The 20276-nt window shown below is 43.6% G+C and overlaps 1 protein-coding gene across 1 annotated transcript in view; it reads right to left on the bottom strand.

The window, feature by feature from the left end:
* Cntnap2 (contactin associated protein 2) overlaps positions 1–20276 on the bottom strand; it is a 1675080-nt gene that overhangs the window by 374754 nt on the left and 1280050 nt on the right. The gene's annotated exons all lie outside the window — the stretch shown is intronic.

The raw sequence follows: 20276 nt of genomic DNA, 5'->3' as shown, positions 1-20276 counted from the left end.
TTGGTTATAAGGTTTGGCTCCTGTGCAGACCTGGGGCAGTTGTTGGGATCTGAGTGTGTATTACCCAGTATTGACCTAACTATGGCTGACCACTGTACTTCTGGAAGTGTTTTGATTGGAAAATATAGGTGGGAAGTAGAGGGAGGCAATTTGGGGGAAAATGTAAAGGGCACGCAATGTTATTGAACAAACCAGAGTCAGAACTAATTGTAAATTTCAGAAGATTACAGACTGGACAGTGTGAGTTTGATCCTCTGACTTTCCCACAACTTAGGCAGCACTGACTTGACCAGCATGCTCTCCTCCTCAAGGAATAAATGAATCAACGAGTAAGAGTAGTGTCCTTGGAGCAGAGGCCGGTAGGTGGGCATCCTGTGGTGGAAGTGGGGTGAGGTGGGGGAGGGGAAGGGTATCTTTTGGCCATCACAGAAAATACTGGTAAAGGTTGAAGCAGTCCCTGTTTCCTAATTGGGAAAACCCTCTGCCTTAGAGCAATGGTGTTCAACACCACTGATGGCCACCAAAGCATGTTCTAACTCATGCACTGCTGGCTTCCTCTTCTTCCCCTTCATGCCAAAGGAACACAGGGACCTGCACAGCTCCAACCGTCAGACCCAGGGCTTAGATGGGAGCAAATAAGTTGCTGTCACACTTCCTCTTTGGAGCACTTTGCCCCCTAACTAGAGGTGTTAGCATTAAGTATGCTTAATTTCATGGATCCATGCTAGCTATCAAGCTAAGTGGGTGTGCATCGCTGTGGTTATTTTGTTGCAAGGAAACAGAATTGGAGAAAGAGGAGGAAAAGGAGAACACTTATGTTTCCTGCATTGCCCAAATGAGGGAGAGATAAATGAATGCATGTAGTCATTTCATAGTTGAATGAAGCAAATCTAACTCCAGGAGACCCTCTCAGCGGCATCCTTTATTATTCTGTGTTGAACAGTTTCTTCTCCTCTGCGTTCCCATTCCAGGTTGCTGACTATAAACACTCACCCCTGGACAATGGCCCGGCCTCTCTATAGCTAGTCTCTCCTTATCTTCAGATTAAGCCATACTCAAGTAATCAACCTCCTGATAAAATCTACTTACCCATTGTAACCTGTCCATAATAGGTACGGGTAAACGGTGACTTCACCTGAGGCCCGCAGCAGTGATCTAAAACCACATATTTTTACTTATTTTATTTGTTTATTGTTTTGTGCTAGAGCTGGAGCTTGAACTCCGGGACTCATACTCATGCTAAGCTTTTTTACGCAGAGCCAATGTTCTACCCCTTGGATCATGCCTCCACTTAGAGCTTTTTGCCAGTTAGTTGGAAATAAGAGACTTCCAGACTTTTCTACCCTGGATTACATGTGTGAGCCACCAGCATTGGCTAAAATCACATCTTTTTAATTTTAATTTTCATTGGGTGATTTTAGCACAGTTGTCTAACTGATAGGTGTTTTAAAGGAAGGGTTGCAGGGAAGGGGGAGTTATTTAATTGGTTTCAGGATTTTTTCCCCCTTACCCTCTTGGAAAGCACATTTGGAGTTCAGCTTTTATATGAATGTAGATTCAAGTTAAAGGAAGACTTTGACGAAGCTAAGTGAAGATTGAAAGTAAGAATTTAGGGGGCTGGTTAAGGTGGCTCAGTGGTAGAGCGCTTGCCTTGCATGCCTGAGGCCCTGGGTTCGATTCCTCAGCACCACATAAGCAAAAAGAAAAAAAGCCGGAAGTGGTGCTGTGGCTCAAGTGGAAGAGCCCTAGCCTTGAGCTGAAGAGCTGAGGGACAGCGCCCAGGCCCAGAGTTCAGGCCCCATGACCAGACACCCCCCCGCCCCCCCAAAAAAAGAAAGTAAGAGTTTATAGCAAGTAGTATTTTTTAATACTATCACAATACTTGCTCTTTAATACTATCACAATAAGTATTGTGATAATGTGCCTATGGTTCTAGATGAATCTATACAAAGTGAAAAAGGTATGAAGTGGAGAGGGCAAATCTATGGTTTTTTTTTTTTTTTAACAAAAGTGGAAGATTTCATACTTTTCTTATTATATTAAGTAAAAATAATGCTATTCTAAAACAAAACAAAACTCAGTTTTTACTCTTAAATCACAGACCAGAACCAAGGGGCAAGAATATTAATAAAAATATCATTAGATATTTATGATAGTAGTAGGAACAATATGAGCATGTAATTCAATATGTAATCTTGAATCATACTTCACAACACATTCTCACAACCTCATTTTAACATAATCTTGGAAACAAGATCAGCTACACAATTCAACTCACAACTGACCATAGGGGGGACTGAATCCAATTTTGAGTTGATGCAAATAAAAACAGAATATTAAGTTCGGCCTTAGTAGTTTTGAAGGAAAGATTTCACTGCAGCTGTTAAAGAAAAGGAATGACTTTGCATAAGATTACTTGCCAGTGTAATTTTGAAACCATAAATTCAAAAGACATACCTGAAAGTTCTACTAAAGTTAGCTCTAAAATTTATTAAATAAAATAAGTCACTAAGAAAACAGGCTACCTTCAGAATGTGAATGTGGCACACACTGATGGGAGGAACTTTGGCAAATGAACTACGATTGAATTGGATAAATTGCAAAGCCTATATTTATAGTGATCAAGTTTAGTCATCCCTTGGTCTCAGTGAGGAATTGGTTCCAAGATTCTTAAACATATCCAAACCTGTGGCTGCTCAAGTCAACAATCAAAAATCACAAATAAAAAAGCTGGTTGTCTTTTCTTTGTTTTAATTTCAGATATTATTATTTAATTTCTGATATTAGTTGCCTTTTTTTCTTAGTCTATGGTTTGTCAATTGTACTTATCTTTTCAGAAAACCAATTCTTAACTTCCTTTTTTTTTACTGTTTGTTTTCCTATACTCTATTTAGTTTATTTGTGCACTAATCTTTACCATTTCGTTCCTCCTGGCAAGTTGGAGCTTAATTTCTTTCTTTTTCTATTTTCTTAAGATATAGCATTTAACTTGTTGATTTAGGATCCTCTTCTTTTTGAATTAAGTATTTACCCCTACTGATTTCCTTCTGATATTTATTTTCTTTCTATCTCATTAATTTAGGTACATTGTATTTTAATATGATGTGCAAAGGGTGTTGTTTACATGTGTATTTAAGGAAAAAGTAGGCATTATACAGATAGAAGGTGGTACAAACATGGAGGATAGGTTCACTAGAAAACCAACTGGAGCCTAGATATGACCTAGACCTTCTAGTGTAACCTCTCTTTCAGAAAATAGTTTTCTGCAAACTATATTACTACTGGTTAAGAAACACCAAGTAATTGAGCTTTACTATTATTAAATAACAGCATTATCATGAAATAATGCGTCTTAAATAAGACCTAAAGATAAGAAGGTGCAGCTTCCAAACACAAACTGTCTTTCAGGTCCAACCACTGAGACATAGATTAATAATATGTGTATAAGGCATTATTTACTGAACTCCACGACGTTCAAATAGTAAATTAAAATTCATTCTGTAGGTATTAACTCCCATACAATGCCTGCATTTTGCCCTCAAAATGGCGTTACCCTATTTCAGAAACTTAATCAGGGTACTCAGGCTTTATGTGAGCCCCACAGAAACCAAAATGCAAATGGATCATAAAACATAAACATTTACCAGTTTAAAAACCCTTTTCACAGGTGGCTCTAGGTTTACCATGTAGCCCTGGTTGGTATTGATCTCATGATCCTCACTGTGCTAGCTCTATGAAACATTTTACCAAAGACACAGGTTTCCAGGACTCCCTCAAAGCCCAATGCACAAGCAGACAAGCCAGTTAGACCTATGAAAGCAATGGACACAGCATCTGGGCCAAACACACTTCACTTGTACTGACTCCACCCCACAGACCTTTCCTCTCATTTTAACTCTTAACCAGGAATCTCCAGGTATTTTAAAGTAGAAAAATCATAGTTTCAAAGTTTTCTCCTAATGAGAGCAGAAAAGAAATAAACTGTCCATATTACTTCCTTTTCATTTGTTGTAACTGGATATCACAGACTGAGAGTTTATAACGAGTAGGGATTTAGTTAGCTCATCATTCTGAAACTTCACAGTGGAATCTGAGCAGCATCTGGGGATGGCCACCTCCTGGTACCAGGGCACACACAGGGTGCCCTGTGGAGAGGCAGGACAAGGCCCTCCTGTCTCTTGTGCTTCTGCATAGCCACAGAGGGAATGTTGGCTGTCATTCTTCTGAGAAAGTTTCCCACACATGGGTTCTGGGAGGGCATATCTGAACGGTAGCACCACCCATGAATGGCCACACAGTCGAACCCGCCTGGCCCCTTCGATGTCCTCTACATATTATTTAATTTAATCCATAGTATGTCTCTTGTAATGTGGTACTGTTACTGAGGTAAACAGAGACTGAGGCTTAAACTAAGAGACTGAGGCTTAGACAGGTTATACTAATTTCCTTAGGTACACACTTAATAATTGCTAGGCAGGGCTTAGTTTCTAACCTAGAGGAGGGAGATTTCCGAATCAAGTTCCAGGTCATGCTTTACTCGCCTCTCAAGTAATTTCCTAAAGCAGTCATGTAAGAGTGTTATCAGTTTGTTGGGGGAAAAGCTGGGAAAGAATGCTTTTGCACTTATTTTAAATATTCAGTTTATCGATGGTGCATATTTTAATTTTTCTCATAAAATTCTGAAGATATTGAATGTGTATTTATTTGTTTTCATTTTTTTGGTGAGGTCCTGGGCACTGTCCCTGAGCTTACTTTTGCACAAAGCTAGTGCTCTACTATTTGAGGCACAGCTCCACTTTTGGCTGCTTTGGTAGTTAATTGGAGGTAAGAGTCTCACGGCCTTTCTTCCACATGCTGGCTTCAGACTTCAGATCTCAGCCTCCTGAGTAGCTGAGATGATAGTCACTGACACCCAGCTCTTGGAAATGTGTTTTTGCAGAATGACAATATTGGTCAACTTGCTAGTCCTTGTGTATCAGTTTTCTTTTCAAATTTTTTGGCAGTTGTGGGGCTTAGGTGCTGCCCTTGGGCTTTTTTGCTGTGCCATGTTGAGCCATAGTGCCACTTTTGGGTTTCTGGTGGTTTATTTATTGGAGGTAAGAGTCTCATGGATTTTCCTGCCTGGCTGGGCTTGAACTGTGATTCTCAGATCTCAGCCTCTTGAGTAGCTAGGAGTATAGACAAGCCATGGGCACCTGCCCTTTGTGTGTTCTATTTAAACTAAAAGCTTTTGCCTTCTTCTACTATATATATATATATATATATATATATTTTTTTTTTTTTTTTTGGTTGGTTGTGGGGCTTGAACTCTGGGCTTAGGCACTGTCCCTCAGCTCTTCAGCTCAAGGTGCGCACCCTACCCCTTGAGCCACAGCACCACTTCTAGTTTTCTAGTGGTTTATTGGATATAAGAGTCTCATGGACTTTTCTGCCCAGGCTGGCTTTGAACCACGATCCCCAGATCTCAGTCTCCTGAGTAGCTAAGATTACAGGCATGAGCCACCGGGCCTGGCTACCTACAATATTTGAAATCAGATTTATTCCATATTTCTAAAGCTTAAATTCAGTAAAACTTCTTTTTATTTTTTAAAAACCTAGTTAGCCATTGATATCCACAATATATTAAGTATCTACAATACATTAAGGAAAAACTGAGGGTTTTTTCCTCAGTATAACATAGATGGCCAGTGTCACCCACTCAGATTGGGTGTGGTAAATAAAAGGTGTGGTTGACAATCACGGAGTTAGGGAACAAAGCATGTTTAATTTTCTTTACTTAAAAAAGTACTATCCCAGGGTGGGAAGGTGGCTCAGTGGTAGAGTGCTTGCTTGATGCATGAGGCCCTGGGTTCGATTCCTCAGCACCTCATAAGCAGAAAAGCCAGAAATGATGCTGTGGCTCAAGTGGTAGATGCTTGCCTTGAGCTGAAGAGCTGAGGGTGCCCAGGCCCAGAGTTCAGGCTCCATGATTAAAAAAAAAAGTACTATCTCTAAGGAGGGGGAATTAAAAGCGTTCTTCATCAATTCAAAAGTAAACATAGTAAGTGCACATTACATTGGTTTTTAAAGGAGTTTCTTCTCTTCTTATTAATATGTGATGTTGTTTTATTGTCTTACCTTAAATCTTGAAAAATGTGTGATGATTATGTAGGTGCTCACTTTGGAGACAAATGTCAACTTAAATTAGTTTGTCTGGCATTTATTAGTCTGCGCAATTATAAGATTATGAATAATTCAAATTAGAGGGAAATACAGTCTTCAGACATTTCCAAGTCATCAAAACTACTTTTTCATGTCAACCTGTCTTAAGAATAAAAAAAAACTATTATTACATAATTTGCATCAAAAACCATTGCACTTAAAAACCATTCCTTTTCTTTTTAAGTTATCTCTTCTGATGCCCTCAGTTTTCCTCAACAATCTTTTCTCCTTTTTCATTTTGACACTGGTCCTCGGGGCTCCTAAGATAAACTTGGGTATACAGATTATGAGGCTTCTCATGCAGTGTGATCTTTAAACCAGTCAATCAAAGGTTAATTTCAATTTGGAGAGTGTGGAATTTCCTGTAGGTCAAGCAATCAGAGGTATTCCACAAGAAAAAGATGTTGAGTGATTTTCCTGGAGTTTGACAATAGCTGTCTCTGCTTTGCAAATACCATATACTGAACACACTCAGAAGATAGATGCCTGGGACTAAAAAGCATGCGTCAAAAACAGATCTGATGAATGCTGGCAATTGTTTGAGCTTTCCACATTTTATTATGGAGTAGAGGGATGTTTTCCTCCCAATCTTATTATAAATTTGCTCAAATTTTTGTGCAGCTCTGAAGGCTTCATAGAAGTGGCTGAGGTCTCCTGGTGTGGAGGGGTGTGTGGTGTGTGCGTAGGGGGCGGGGCTCCAGCCTTTCTCTCCTTCCATTTGAATCTCTTGACATGTGGGATATATAGTGTTTTAATCTATTGCCATTAAGACTCTCTTTGGACAAAGTATACCCAGTTCAAAGAACATCTGTATCTGTAGAGGATAATTAAATACATTTGTTCCCCAAATATCACCATCTTGTAAATTCTTTCATGTACAATTTAATGTATGTCATCATTAGGCTCCAACTTGCTGGGTCTCCAAAGGCTTGTACTCTGCAATTATGCATGCATGGCGTTCTAGCAAAAGTGGAAGCATGGAGATGGTCAAAGGCTGAGTGGCTAAGGTCGAGGAAGTGGGAGGAGCATAGATTTGTGGGATAGCAACGCTGAGATCGAATTTGGGTCTCATACATACTGGGCAAATGCTGAATACTGAGCTATTCTAAGAGATACATATATATGCAGATATTGTTGGTCATGGGGATTGAACTCTGGGTCTGGGCACTGTCCCTGAGCTCTTTTGCTCAAGGCTAGTGCTCTACCACTTGAGCCACAGTGCCACTTCTAGTTTTCTGGTGGTTCATTGGAGATAAGAGTCTCATGAACTTTCCTGGCTGGGCTGGCTTTGAGCCACAATCCTCAGATCTCAGCCTCCTGAGTAGCTAGGATTATAGGTGTGAGCCACTGGCGGCCAGCCTGCTCTTTGATACTGTAAAAGTGGGTTTGTCTTCTAATGTTTAGCAAACCCCATAGAATATACAGCCCACAAGTAAACCCTCAAGTGCTAGGGCTACAGTTAGTAATGGAATGCCAATCTGGGCTTCTCACTTACAGTCTGGAGGGGAACACTGAAAGTTGGAGAAGTGGGGTTTCTGGGTATATGCTTGGGGCATACCTAGCCCTTTAGTCAACTTTGCTGTGAAGCTAAAACTGCACTGGGAAATGAAGCCCATTGCTTATCTCTACATGAACCACAATTAACTTGTTAGATTTCCTTATACTCCCAGAAGGTTCCCTTCATGGGAAATCCATGGTGGATTAGGGCTCTGCAGAGAGAAGACCCCCTGTGGAGTAACCAGGAGGCCCATAGAGGAACAGGGAGGCTGATGGACATGGTTTAGGCCCTGAGGGCTTCACTGATAATCATGACTTCGAATCAGGGAAGACAGGCTCTGGGAACGGAGAGAAACTCACAGTAATAAAGAAGAATGAGTTGCTGACCTAGGATCAATAAAACGAGAGATTCTGAGAGACAAGCCTTGCTAGTTCTGGGCAGAAAATTTAGGAGAGAGGAAATGAAATTCATTAAGGAACAGATGACAGTGAGGGAGAGGCTGGTGGGTTGTATGGATGTGCATGCCCTGTGGCCAGGGCGGGACAGAACTATGGAAGGTGACTATATCATTTCAGAGCCTGTGGCTCATGCCTGTCATCCTAGCTACTCAGGAGGCTGAGATCTGAGGATCGCTGTTCAAAGCCAGCTCAGGCAGGAAAGTGCTTGGGACTCTTATCTCCAATGAACCACCAGAACTACAAAAAAAAAAAAAAAACAACAAAACCAACCAACCAACGCCCCCCCCCCCCCCAAAAAAAAAAAAACCCAAAACATAAAAAACCCAGAGATATGTGCTTTTACCCTGCTGGTCTGTGGAAGCATCATGGAAGCAAGTCTAAGTATCCTGTTTTAACAATGTTTTGACGTGACTGGGTTCCTTTTCTATACGTTCTCTAGCTTTCCTAGAAGCGGTGTTGGACTTCCCATGTCAGTCCCACATTGGAACACCTGCCAAAGCAATACTAGGAGCCTGTGAGAAATGCACAGAAAACCTCAGTTTTCTAGGATGAAGAACCTGTGGCGTGGGAGGTAAGTACCACTCTGGGCATGCGTAGAGAGGCGGAGGCCTTCCTCCCAGCCTTCCTGCATGCCTTGTGCCACAGCAGAGCACCATGGCCTGGTGGCTTATCATGGCAAAGGCTCATTCCCCTGCAGTCCCCAGGCTGCCAGTCCCCACTTGAGCTGTCTGAGGCGGCAGAGGGGACGCTGTCTCCTTTCTCCCGGTTTCTGGTGTCGCTGTAAATTCTTTGTCCTTCCTTTCCAGATGGACACTCCTCTCCTACCTCCATCTCTGTCCCCATGAAGTGTAGTGTGTGTATGTGTGCATGAGTGTGAGTGTGTGTGTGTTCACGTGGCCTTCTCCTCTCTCTCTGTGTGTCGTGTTTTCTTCTATTTTTGTAAGGACACCAGTATTACTTGCTTCAGACCCACCTTAATGACTCATCTTATCTTGACTACATCCACAAAGACCCTCTATCTAAATAAGGTCACATCTGCAGAGTATTTCCTTGAGACACAACTCAACTGTTAACACTAGGGAAGGGGATTGCACTGGAGAGTAACCTACAAACCTCCCTCCTTCCCTCCCTTCCTGCCTGCCCTTCTCCCTCCCTCCCTCCATCTCTCCTACCCTAGCTATATTTTCCATAGAATTCCCTGTCCTATCCTGTGCACTCCGTTCATCAGAACTGGACACAGCACCGCAGATGTGGTCTCGTGACACCTGCGGGAAACTCGTGTGATCCAGACACTTGCCGTTAGGAATTCCGTTTCATTTTGCGATGTGCCTTGATCCTTGGCATGGGTTATACTCACCCCTCTTGCCTTCCCCCTTCTGCCATTTGCAGACACAGAATGCATTTCCCAGAGGATGCAACACTCAGGGAGCCATCTCGGAAGGAGAGGCAGGACCTTCACCAGATAATAAACCTGCCAAAAACCTCCACTTCAGATTTCTCAGCTTCCTGAATGGTGAGAACTAGATCCTTGCTCTTTATAGATTGCCCCAGTCTGTGAGATTTGGTTAACAATGTGCTGAAGCAGCATCTTGCCTTTACTGACTCCTGACCCTCTCGAATGCCTTTTTGGCCTGTCTCTTCTGTGCCTGCATGAAGTCTTGAACGAGTTAACAGAGATGAACATGGTCTGAACCCTCCCTATGGTGACAACGGATAGGCATTCTCAGGAAATATGGTATATATAGTAAGTGGTTTTAGACCAAGAACTTGAGGACAAACCATGGATCCATTGTGGAACTTAATCCATCAGCAGGTAAAACTCCAGAAGTTTCCATTTACATGCTACCACAGTCATTCCAGAGTGAGCTCCAAGACACCTCTGTGCCATCTCTGTAAAGCCATGCATGTCTTAATGGAATAGTAGTAGGAGTCCTTTAATAGAAGGGTATCAGCTGGACATGGTAGTGTACACCTGTAATCCCACTGGGAGGTGGAGTCAGGACTTTCATAGTTCAAGGCTGCCTTGGGCAAAGAGCATGAGATCCTATCTCAAAATTTGTGAAAAGCAAAAGGACTGCAGCTGTGGCTCAAGAGGTAAAAGCACTTGCCTAGCAAGTGGGAGTCTGTGAGATAAAGCCCCAGGACTGAAAAAGGAAATAGAGAAAGAAGGCATGAAGTCTGGGCAGTGCCTGTAGAAGCCTTTGGCCTAGCCCTTCAGGAGGCGGCCATGTTAGTGGGGTTGGTGGAGCTCTCCCAGTTTTCCCATCAGTGATGGTGATGTGCATGGTTGGACACATGAACACAAAGCTAACATGGGCATTTAGAAACAAGAGGGCGGCTCTTGACCAGAAGGATGGGCTATTTCATCTTTCATATCATTGTTTATTCCTCAACAAATTGCTTAATTTATTTTCTTTCTGTCTTCATTTTCCTTCCAATATTTGTAATGTGCATTGGCATGCGTGTTTAAATTACAAGGATTAAATGTGATCATTGTAATGCTTTCTTTACTAAAAATATATGCCCCGGCTGGTCCACAATGGAGATAATTTGTATGCTGCTAATTGGAACTTGACGGAATCATTCTTAACAGTTTTCACAGGGGTTCTTAGAAGTGTCTGCTATCATTTGCAACAAATACACTGTGAAAGCTCCCCCCATGTCTTGGTGGGACTTTGTGTGGTCATGGTTAGATTCCCTTCCCACAAAATCCAGCCATTGTGCACAGTGAGCCCTTAGTATGTACTTATTAAATAGATCTGTCTCTTCCTCCCTCGGTTATTTGTTCCCCCTCTTCCTTACTATTTCGAACTCCTGAAATAGGAACTTCTAAGAAAACAATACACATATTTATGCAAAATGCAGAATTCTGTGGGTAGAGAGTCTCGATCTTCTCATTTGAAAGCTAGACAAACTAACGTGAGGGAAGTCACGTGGCTAAGAAGCAGCAGGTAGACTTTATCTCTCGGTATCGCTGGTACTGGCATAACCAGTGCTTCATGCATAACAGGGCCTCAGTGGAGAAATGGGAAAATAAATGCATGAAGGAAATGAGTAACTCCAGACTGCATAACTGACTACTGCATCAAGGCCCGTAGGAAATAACAGAGTTCTGTGCAATACAGTGAGCTGGCTCAAGCATCCCCTAAATAATAAGAATGCTAGGAAATTTCCCAGGCATTGTGCCAGCTGTGAAGCCTCTCTGCTGATGGAGTTGTCTGCCTGGATCTCAAGTAGTACAACATCCCATGGCTATGTATTGAGGCTCAATTAAGAATGGTGTGGAATACAGGCTGATGGCCTCTGCCACCAAGTGAGACCATTACCAGTTGGAAACCCTATGATGTCTGCAACATACCTCTTAATTAATTAGTTATTATGTAAATAAGAACATGGTTAAACTCTCATTGTTCAATTGGTCCCCTGCTTGTCTATTAAAATAAAAGAAGACAGAACGAGGCTTAGGGACATGCAATTATACTATTGATGAAATCCAGAAGATATGTTCTTCAATCTGACTTTTAGCTAGAGACAGCATTAAAACCCTCCACCTGTTTGTATTTCTGAGCACCAGAGGGCAGGGTCTAGCATGGCACTGAGAGCAGAGATGGATGCAAGCTGAATAATGAGATGTAGGGATCCATATTTCTGAGTTCTAGAAATTTCTGTCACTATTGCATACCATAGACCTCATCACAGGTTAGAATAAGTGAGCCGTGATCCCCGGTCCAGCAGGATAACAGAAAGGAGGCTGTCCTCCTCCTCACAGGCTTGGATGTCTCAACAGGGGCACGAAGGTTGGATGGGAATGTTTTTAAAACTCCCCTTGCTTAAGGGCTCTTACTTAACCTCTTTTTATTACAGGCATCTTAACCCATCCATAAGTCAATGATTTTCAACTCTGGCTACACACAAGAGGCCCCAGGAGAAGGGAAATCTCCTAAGAAGCTAGAAAGGAACAGGGGCGGTTATACACACAATTGTGTGAGGGGCGTGTTTTCAGGCAGGGAGTTATTTTGGAAGGTTGATGCTATCTCTCAGCTTCAGAACTGCAGGAATGGCAGTGGTTGCAGCTGGGCAGGTGTCTGTGAAGGTCTGGGTGGGAGAAAGTAGACTCCACCAGAGGGAAAGGATGATGGATTGAAACATGGAAGGCAACGGGGTTTTGCCACTGGGAATGGCCAGGGTTGGAGCACGATTGTTTTATAGCAGGAAGAAATGAGTTTCAGGTGCAGGGAATTTAAACTTTACATGGGACTTACATTAAATAAAAAAGTCAAATGGACTGCATCCACAAGGTGCACAATTATGTCATGCTTCAAAATTGCTTCATTGTGTTTGACAGTTTGTGTGTGTGTGTGTGTGTTTGTGTGTGTGTGTGTGCACACGTGTGCACGTACACACGTGCCAATACTGAGGCTTAAACTGAGTCCCTCACATTTTTGCTGGCTTTTTCACTCAGGGCTGGTGCTCTACCATTTGAACAACTCCTCCACATCTGGCTTTTTACTGATTAACTGGAAATAAGAATTTCTCTGATCTGTCTGCCTGCACAAGCTTCAATCCCAATCCCTAGATTTTAGCTTCCTGACTAGCTGAGATTACAGGTGTGAGCCACCTGCTTTTCTCTAACTCAATGAGAGCTTTTCTTTCTGTGCCAGTCCTGGGTTTTGAACTCAGGGCCTGGGTACTGTCCCTGAGCATTTTTGTTCAAGTGCTCTGCCATTTGAGACACAGCTCCACTTCCAGCCTTTTGGGTAGCTAACTGGAGATAAGAGACTCACAGACTTTCCTGCCTGAGCTGGTTTTGAACCTTAATCCTCAGATCTCAGCCACCTAAGTAGCTAGGATTACAGGCATGAGCCACTGGTGCCCAGCTTGACATGACTTTTAATTTGGTCCTTTTGTCAAGATTGTTTTTGGGGAACATGCATGTTTTGTTTTTCTTGAAAACATACAGAGACGGCTGTTGTGTAGGAACAAGAGGTCCTCTCTCTGAGTGCAGTCTTGGATGATACTTGTGATTTGTTCAAGGCCACCCTGTCATCGCCTCTGCTCACGTCCACTGAACATTTGGTTTGTGGGCAGTATCTATTTTGGGAACCTGGCAGTCTCTGAGCAATTGACAGGTGCACACCTGCTTAGCCTCTCCCTCTTTCCTGTCATAAATATTACTTGGGGGAAGTGGTCAAACCATATTGACACTTTGCTGACATCTCTTCCTCTGCCCAATTACCCTCCTGCCATGGTACAATCCATGAGGTGTCAGGGGGTTTCTATGTGGTGCCAGGCAGGCTGGCACTGAGCTATCCCTGAGACAGTACATAATAGATCATTTCTGTGCTTCTGGAAACTGGGAGAGACATTTCCCTAGCCCTGTTGCCAAACAGGTCTTTTATCTCTCAGTGCTTTGGGAGACCGTGTTAGGAAGAGCTTGGAAGTGTGTGGTACAGTTCTTACCTGGTAAGCCAGGCTATTTTTCCTAGGCTGTAAGCCAAGGTGAATTTCTAGCAAGACCAGCATACCTGTTTGAGACTCTTAGCCCTGCCCCACACACTGAAAAAGTAAGTGTCCTCTTGAAAGAATATATCTGTTTTGACTTTCTACTGTAGGGTGGATAAAATCTGCTCAATTAACCTCAGTAGAGATGAGAAGGGTAGAAAAAAATAAACATTTTAAATATGATAATGGCCAAAAGTCTTAGGGTTAATAAGATGTAGTATGAGCTGGGTGCCAATGGCTCATGCCTGTAATCCTAGCTACTCAGGAAGCTGAGATCTGAGGATTGTGGTTCAAAGCCAGCCTGGGCAGGAAAGTCCAAGAGACTCTGATCTTCAATTAACTGCCAGAAAACCAGAAGTGGCACTGTGGCTCAAGGAGTAGAGCACTCACCTTGAGGTGAAGAGCTCAGGGACAGCGCCCAGGCCCAGAGTTCAAGTCCCATGACTGACAACAACAACAACAAAACAATGAAGATGTAGTATGAGAGAAATGAGGTCTTTATGAAATTCTACATCCTTAGTCTGTCTTGCTCACTTATAGTTTCTTTTGTACAGCTTTCAGAAGTTGTCTGAGTTATTGATTCAAACACATGAATGAAACTTCATCTCATGCTTTCATACAGGGTACCCTTCAACTGGTTCTTTTTTTTTGGGGGGGGTCCAGTCCTGGGGCCTGAACGCTGGGCCTGGGAGCTGTCCCTCAGCTCTTCAGCTCAAGGCTAGCGCTCTACCACTTGAGTCACAGTGCCACTTCCGGCTTTTTTCTTTTTGCTTATGTGGTGCTGAGGAATTGAACCCAGGGCCTCATGCATGCAAGGCAAGCGCTCTACCACTGAGCCACCTTCCCAGCCCCAGCAACTGGTTCTTTTTATACTTTCATGTCTAATATCTTTTTTTAAACTTTTGCTTATTTATGTGTTTTTGGGGGGCAGGACTAGAGTTTGAACTCAGAGCCTAGCATAAAAACTCTACCACTGGAGCCCTGGCCCTCTTTGCTTTAGGTGATTTTTCAAGACAACACCTTTTTTTTTTTTTTTGGCAGTTTTAGCTGGAGTTCCTTCTATTTATGCCTCCCATGGGATTAAGACAAACACCACCCACAGCCCTCAGGTCCACCCGCGTTTTATACACTTTCTGATGTTTCTACCTTCTTTAAGAGACTATGACATGATAGTAATTGATAAGTCTAATAAGGAGGTTTCTCAAGTGCCCTCAAAAAATAACAGAAAAGGTAACTTTAGTTTGACGTTGCTATCGAAGTGTCCAGAGGCACACTTCCAGTCAGCGCACAGAGCTACGCTGGCCATGAACCCTGGCTGCGAGGCTCTGTTCTCAGAGCCCTGAACCCCGTGCTCGTGGAGGTTTCCTTACACCACTGGCTCACCTCATCTCTTCACAGAAGACTTTTCACCGAGAGGCAGCCAAGCGCCCAACCACAGCCCCAGCAGCCCAACCCCACAACCACCTCGCCTTCCTCCTATGGGGTTTCTGTCTCCCAAGCTGACAATAGAAAGAGGAGGCCTTGGCTCTGTCTTCATTTCAATTTCTTTTAAAGCGTAATACTGATCATTTGTTTCCAAGGTCTGTATCAGAAAATATTCCTCGTGAAGTGCTTATTCTGTTTAATAATGTAAATGCAGCAGGATTTCCCCTGAACTAGGAGACGTTACTCCTCCCCTCCCTGCCAGTGACTGTCTCTGAGATGAGGATTCTCTGAAGGGGCGGCTGCAGCCTTCCCTTTGTGAAGAGGCTGGAGGAGGCCTGTGTGGGCTGTGCCTTTTCTTTCTTCAGAAGGAGAGGTTAGGGGGATCTTGATTTTGCACATATTGGGGTTGCATGGCATGTCACCTAAGACTGACAATTGGAAGCGAGGGATGCTAACACCCCCTCTCTCTCCCCCTAGCCCCCCAGCCCATTTTAGGTCAGACTAGAAAAGCCCAATGCCTCATGGCTGGAGCTGGGTCTCTTTTTCTTAAAGAGAATGACTGTTGGCGCTGTCAGCCAGCCTTCGGCACCCTGTTCTCAGGTGGGGCTCGGCTTGGGGCACACTCTCAGCTCCTCTGTGGTTTTGGGGGGTGTCTTGAGGTACCCTGGAGGAGCCACATTAGTCAGAGCAGAGCTGACGATGACAGGGAGCCATGCTGGAGCGGCATGGTCTTGGGGCCCACGATTCTCCCTGGTCTCCACACTCGGCCATTTTGGGGAGCAGTAGCAAGTTTCTGTCAGTGAAATATTTCCATTAGCCCTGGGCCTTTAGCTTTGCTGAAAGCCACGGTCTGCTTTGTAAGGCTCTGGGGATGGCTGACGAGCTCTCTCCATGCTGTAAAAGCATCTGTGACAGTCAGAGAAGAGATAAAGATCACAGGCCAGGCCAACCAGGCTCTCCCAGGGAGCCATCACAGCCCAGGGCAATCAGGCCAGCGGGGTGTGTGTGTGTGTGTGTGTGTGTGTGTGTGTGTGTGTGTGTGTGTGTGTGTGTGTGTGTGTGTGTGTGTGTGTGTGTGTGTGTGTGTGTGTGTGTGTGTGTGTGTGTGTGTGTGTGTGTGTGTGTGTGTGTGTGTGTTGCCACAAGTTTCTCTGGAGGAAGGGGAGGCTGTGGGGGCAGGGAATGAGGGCCGGTGTGCACCTGGGAAAGGTGAACTTTCTGGACAGTGACAATTACCACTGATGTTTGCTGAGCACCTACTAATGGACTATGGACAGGGCTTCTCGCTTATGAGTGTCTCTCCTTGAACCCCTCTCTCTCTTTCATATTCTCTTAAAATGATTTCAATGCTGGAGGAAACATGGAGGAGAGTGGTTGCAACTTGCTGAAGGCTATGGAGCCAAGGAATCGGGGTGGAAGACCAGTTGATATTTGGGAAATGTGTCAAACCTGTTTAGGGTCAAGAATATGCTTTCAATGTGTAATCGAAACAGCTAGAGATTTAAAAACAGACAAACAAACAAATTAGGAGCAACGTGGAGATGTGTAAAAATAGATGATGAACAGGCCTGGCATTCCTGCAGTTACTAAAACACAGAAGCAACTCAACTGTCCACAGCCCAGTGGACACACAGGCAAACGCAGCCTATCAATACTATCCAGCCCTAACTAGAAAGCTCTGATATGCTGAACTAGACAGAAGAGCCTTGAAAACATTACGCTAGGTGGAAGAAGCCAGGTATACAAGGATAAATGTAATTCCATCTCTCAGAGGTATTTAGAACAGTCCAAATCACAGACATAGGAAATAGAATGTTGGGCACCAGGGACTGGAGTGAGGGGACTAGTGATTGGTTGTTTAACCGGTATGGAGTTTCATTTTTGCCACCTGAAAGAGTTGGAGACGTATAGACGTGATGGTAACACAACATAATGAGTGTATTCAGTATTACTGCACTGTGCCATTCTGATGATTAAGCTGTCACATTTTGGGCTAGTTGTGAAGATCACAGTAAACACGGGAGTGCCCACGTCACAAGCTTTTTGCAGCGTCTGTCATGTTGTATGATAGCGAAGTGTGACTCTAACATTGTTTCCTTCAAGTTTGAATCTCTGCTTCACCACTTGTTAGCTGTATGTCCTGGCGGGAGAAATTAGCCTCTCTGGGATTAATTTCACATTGCTAACACAGTGGTAAAATAGTTCTCCATCCTAAGGTTTTGGTGTGAGATACCCGGGGCATGATTCATGTAAGCACTGGAGGCAATGCCCGCTTATAATCACCCCTCGAAGCGTTTGCACTAGTTTTATTCAATCAAGATACTGAGTGAGACTACACATATAAATATTTCCCTTCATGGAAACTTCGTGGGAAACTGTTACTAAGCACATTAAATGGGGTCTTCTTTCTTTCTTTATTTTGTACGCAGTGAAAAATGTATGTTTGCTTTCTCAAATATTTAAGATATTTAGGAATTAGTTGTTGGCTAGGAAGCCATCTGAGTTTTTCACTTTGAATCATGGAAGCGATACTTTGGTCAGCTGTCCTGTACTATTGGTACAGTGGTCATTCATTATTTCTGGTCCAGGCAGAAATGCTGGAATAGGGCCTAACTGGTTAGCATTTGACTGGCCTTGTGACCACTTGTCACCCGGTGACTGAGCTAATGACTTTAGCTCTCTTCTGTCCCTCTACCTCTGTGTCATCACCGCCCAGCCACAGCTCTGTGGAAATTTTACCATGAGAGAAGGGCACTGGAGCTACGTGTGGCGTCCCTTGGCTGATCATTCCATTTCTGAATTGCTAATTTCAGAGATGATGATCTAGCTCATTGAGTCAGGCTGTGAGGGACCAGGAATTACCCAGCAGTGGGCATTAACTGAGACCAAAGCTCGCTTAATTAGGATTCTGGCACTGTAGGTGGGAATATTGACTATTGCTGTGAATAGTAAATCATAAATGTTAAATTACATCCAATCTCAGAAATAACTGTGCAAAACTTCTCTTAGCATAGATAATCAGGTAATTATTGGGATGGTTATGGCCCTCGTAGGCTATTTAGCTTGGTTGTGAGACCTGCTCATGCTCTCGGCGACAATCTCATTTATCCCAGCTCCATTTTTATGTATTTACTCTAGCAAATAAGACTAAATGTTCAAGTGAAGTGTTAGAGTTCTTTTACAAAGGGATATCCAGCATGAGGCCTGTGGTATAAGCTTCGGAGTTCAAATGTGCAGGTAGCTAAAATACTACATTTACAAATCGTTTGAGGGATGGAAATAATGGGGTCATCTTTCTTGCTCGTGATATTGTGGTTTTAAAGCCCTGGCCTGGGAATGTGGAGATGTGGGTTTTTATGCCTTTCTTATGCTTATTACTAATGGAATTTTTGGAAAGTAATTTAACTGTATGTATTTCTAATTAAAGTATTTTGTAATGGTTTAGATAGGATTCTATCCAGCATTCTAGTAATGATACTAGTAATAATAAGAAGAACAAATATATCCTACTATATTTTAAGCATATGTGTGTGTGTGTGTGTGTGTGTTTGTGTGTGTGTGTATTTACCAAGACCCTCACATGATTTGAGTGATGTTATCTAACTTTATCTTGCTATTGAGGAAACTTAAATAATTTAAATGTCCTGAATTATGTTTCAGAGAGCAAACAAGCTAGTGAGTGAAGAGTGAGCAAGAGAGAGAGAGAGAGAGAGAGAGAGAGAGAGAGAGAAGGGAGAGAGAGCATGTCATGGGAGAACTGTCACCATTTTGCTGCCTTAGTCCATTCGGATCACGAATGAGGTAAGATTACTGGAAGAGGACACTTTCTTTCTGGGGGCTCTGAAGGCCTGGATTCACTAGAGCCATTATCTCTACCCTTACATCACAAGCGTCTTCCCCGTGGGGGCTGCCCCTGCGTGGCCACCCTGGCCTTCCCTCTTCCCGACTCTCTCTCATCAATGCTCTACGGAGTGACAGAAAACGGAGTAGGAGCAGTGGGAATTACGGAAGAGCACCCTGGCCATTGGGTCCGGGCTTCCTCTTTCTCTCAATCAGAAAGGCGGCATTGGGGTCAGTTTCCAGAAGGGGCCATGGCTTCCTGTTTATTCCCGCAAGTGACAGGCTTCCGGATGCTTCCACACAGCCAGCTCCTGTGTAGGCATGGTCCTAGCCCCCGTCCCTCAGCCCTGCACCCCTTCAAAGGACAACTGCAGTGGCCTCTTCTCTCTTCTTCCTTCCCTCCTTATGGTGACCAACATGGGCTTGCATTACCCATAACTCCAAACTGCTAACACACTCTGAAAAGAATAGAAGTTGTCGTGTTATTCTGCCTGACCCTCAGTGCCCTCCTCTTTCTACCATGCCCAGTCCCAAGGGCCCAGCGCTGACAGCCCCCGTGCTAGCGGTGCCCACTCAGCCTTCCCTAAGCTGGTCCCAGCAGGAAGGACAGCCAGTCATTGCTACTGCTCATTCCAGCACGCTTCCTCCTCTGAGGACTTTCTCAGCTTCTCCCTTTCCTCTCTCTGTGAATACTTAAATTTGTTCCCCTCAGCCTTTTCGGTATTTCACACGTGTCTTCCTCAGGTAACTGTGGTGGTGTTTTGCTGGCCAGGTGTGGGTGCATTTTCTCTCCATTTGATTTGTGAGCTGGAACAATGCTTGGCACCTCAGTATTCACCCAATATAGACTGGGCAAATGTGTAAAGGAAATGGGGGACTAAAGAAGGAAAAGATTATCCTGAAAGCCAGCAAATGTTCCCCACTCAACTTGCACTCCGCTCTGGATTATATGTACGGCACGCATGCACACAAGGGTGCACAGATATTTCAAACAAAATCAAAACGTGAGTATCACACATGTACCCTTTACAGTAAACCACAGAGCATACAAAGAGCTATTTATAACTTCACACATACATACTAGATTCAAAGACACCGAAACAGCCTTTGCAGTGCATTTTGCTAACGGAAAGCAATAAAGCTCTTGTAAAATAAGTAGAAGTAGGCATACTCTGTTCTCAGGATTAACTTAGTAGGTAACTACCTGGTAGCATGCACTTGGAAATCACCGCAGCAGATGGCTGCAAGGCAGGTGGATGCGGGGCACCTGTGTGGTTGGACACAGGTGAGACTCGGGACTCGGGTCTCTGCAGGAATATTGCTAATAGGAATATTGCTGACCCCTCACCACT

The sequence above is a fragment of the Dipodomys spectabilis genome, unplaced genomic scaffold, assembly GCF_019054845.1.
Source record: "Dipodomys spectabilis isolate Male_0828 unplaced genomic scaffold, ASM1905484v1 ptg000034l, whole genome shotgun sequence".
NCBI lineage: Eukaryota > Metazoa > Chordata > Mammalia > Rodentia > Heteromyidae > Dipodomys > Dipodomys spectabilis.
Note: the sequence above shows the minus strand (reverse complement) of the source record. Positions and strands in the feature narration are given on the sequence as shown.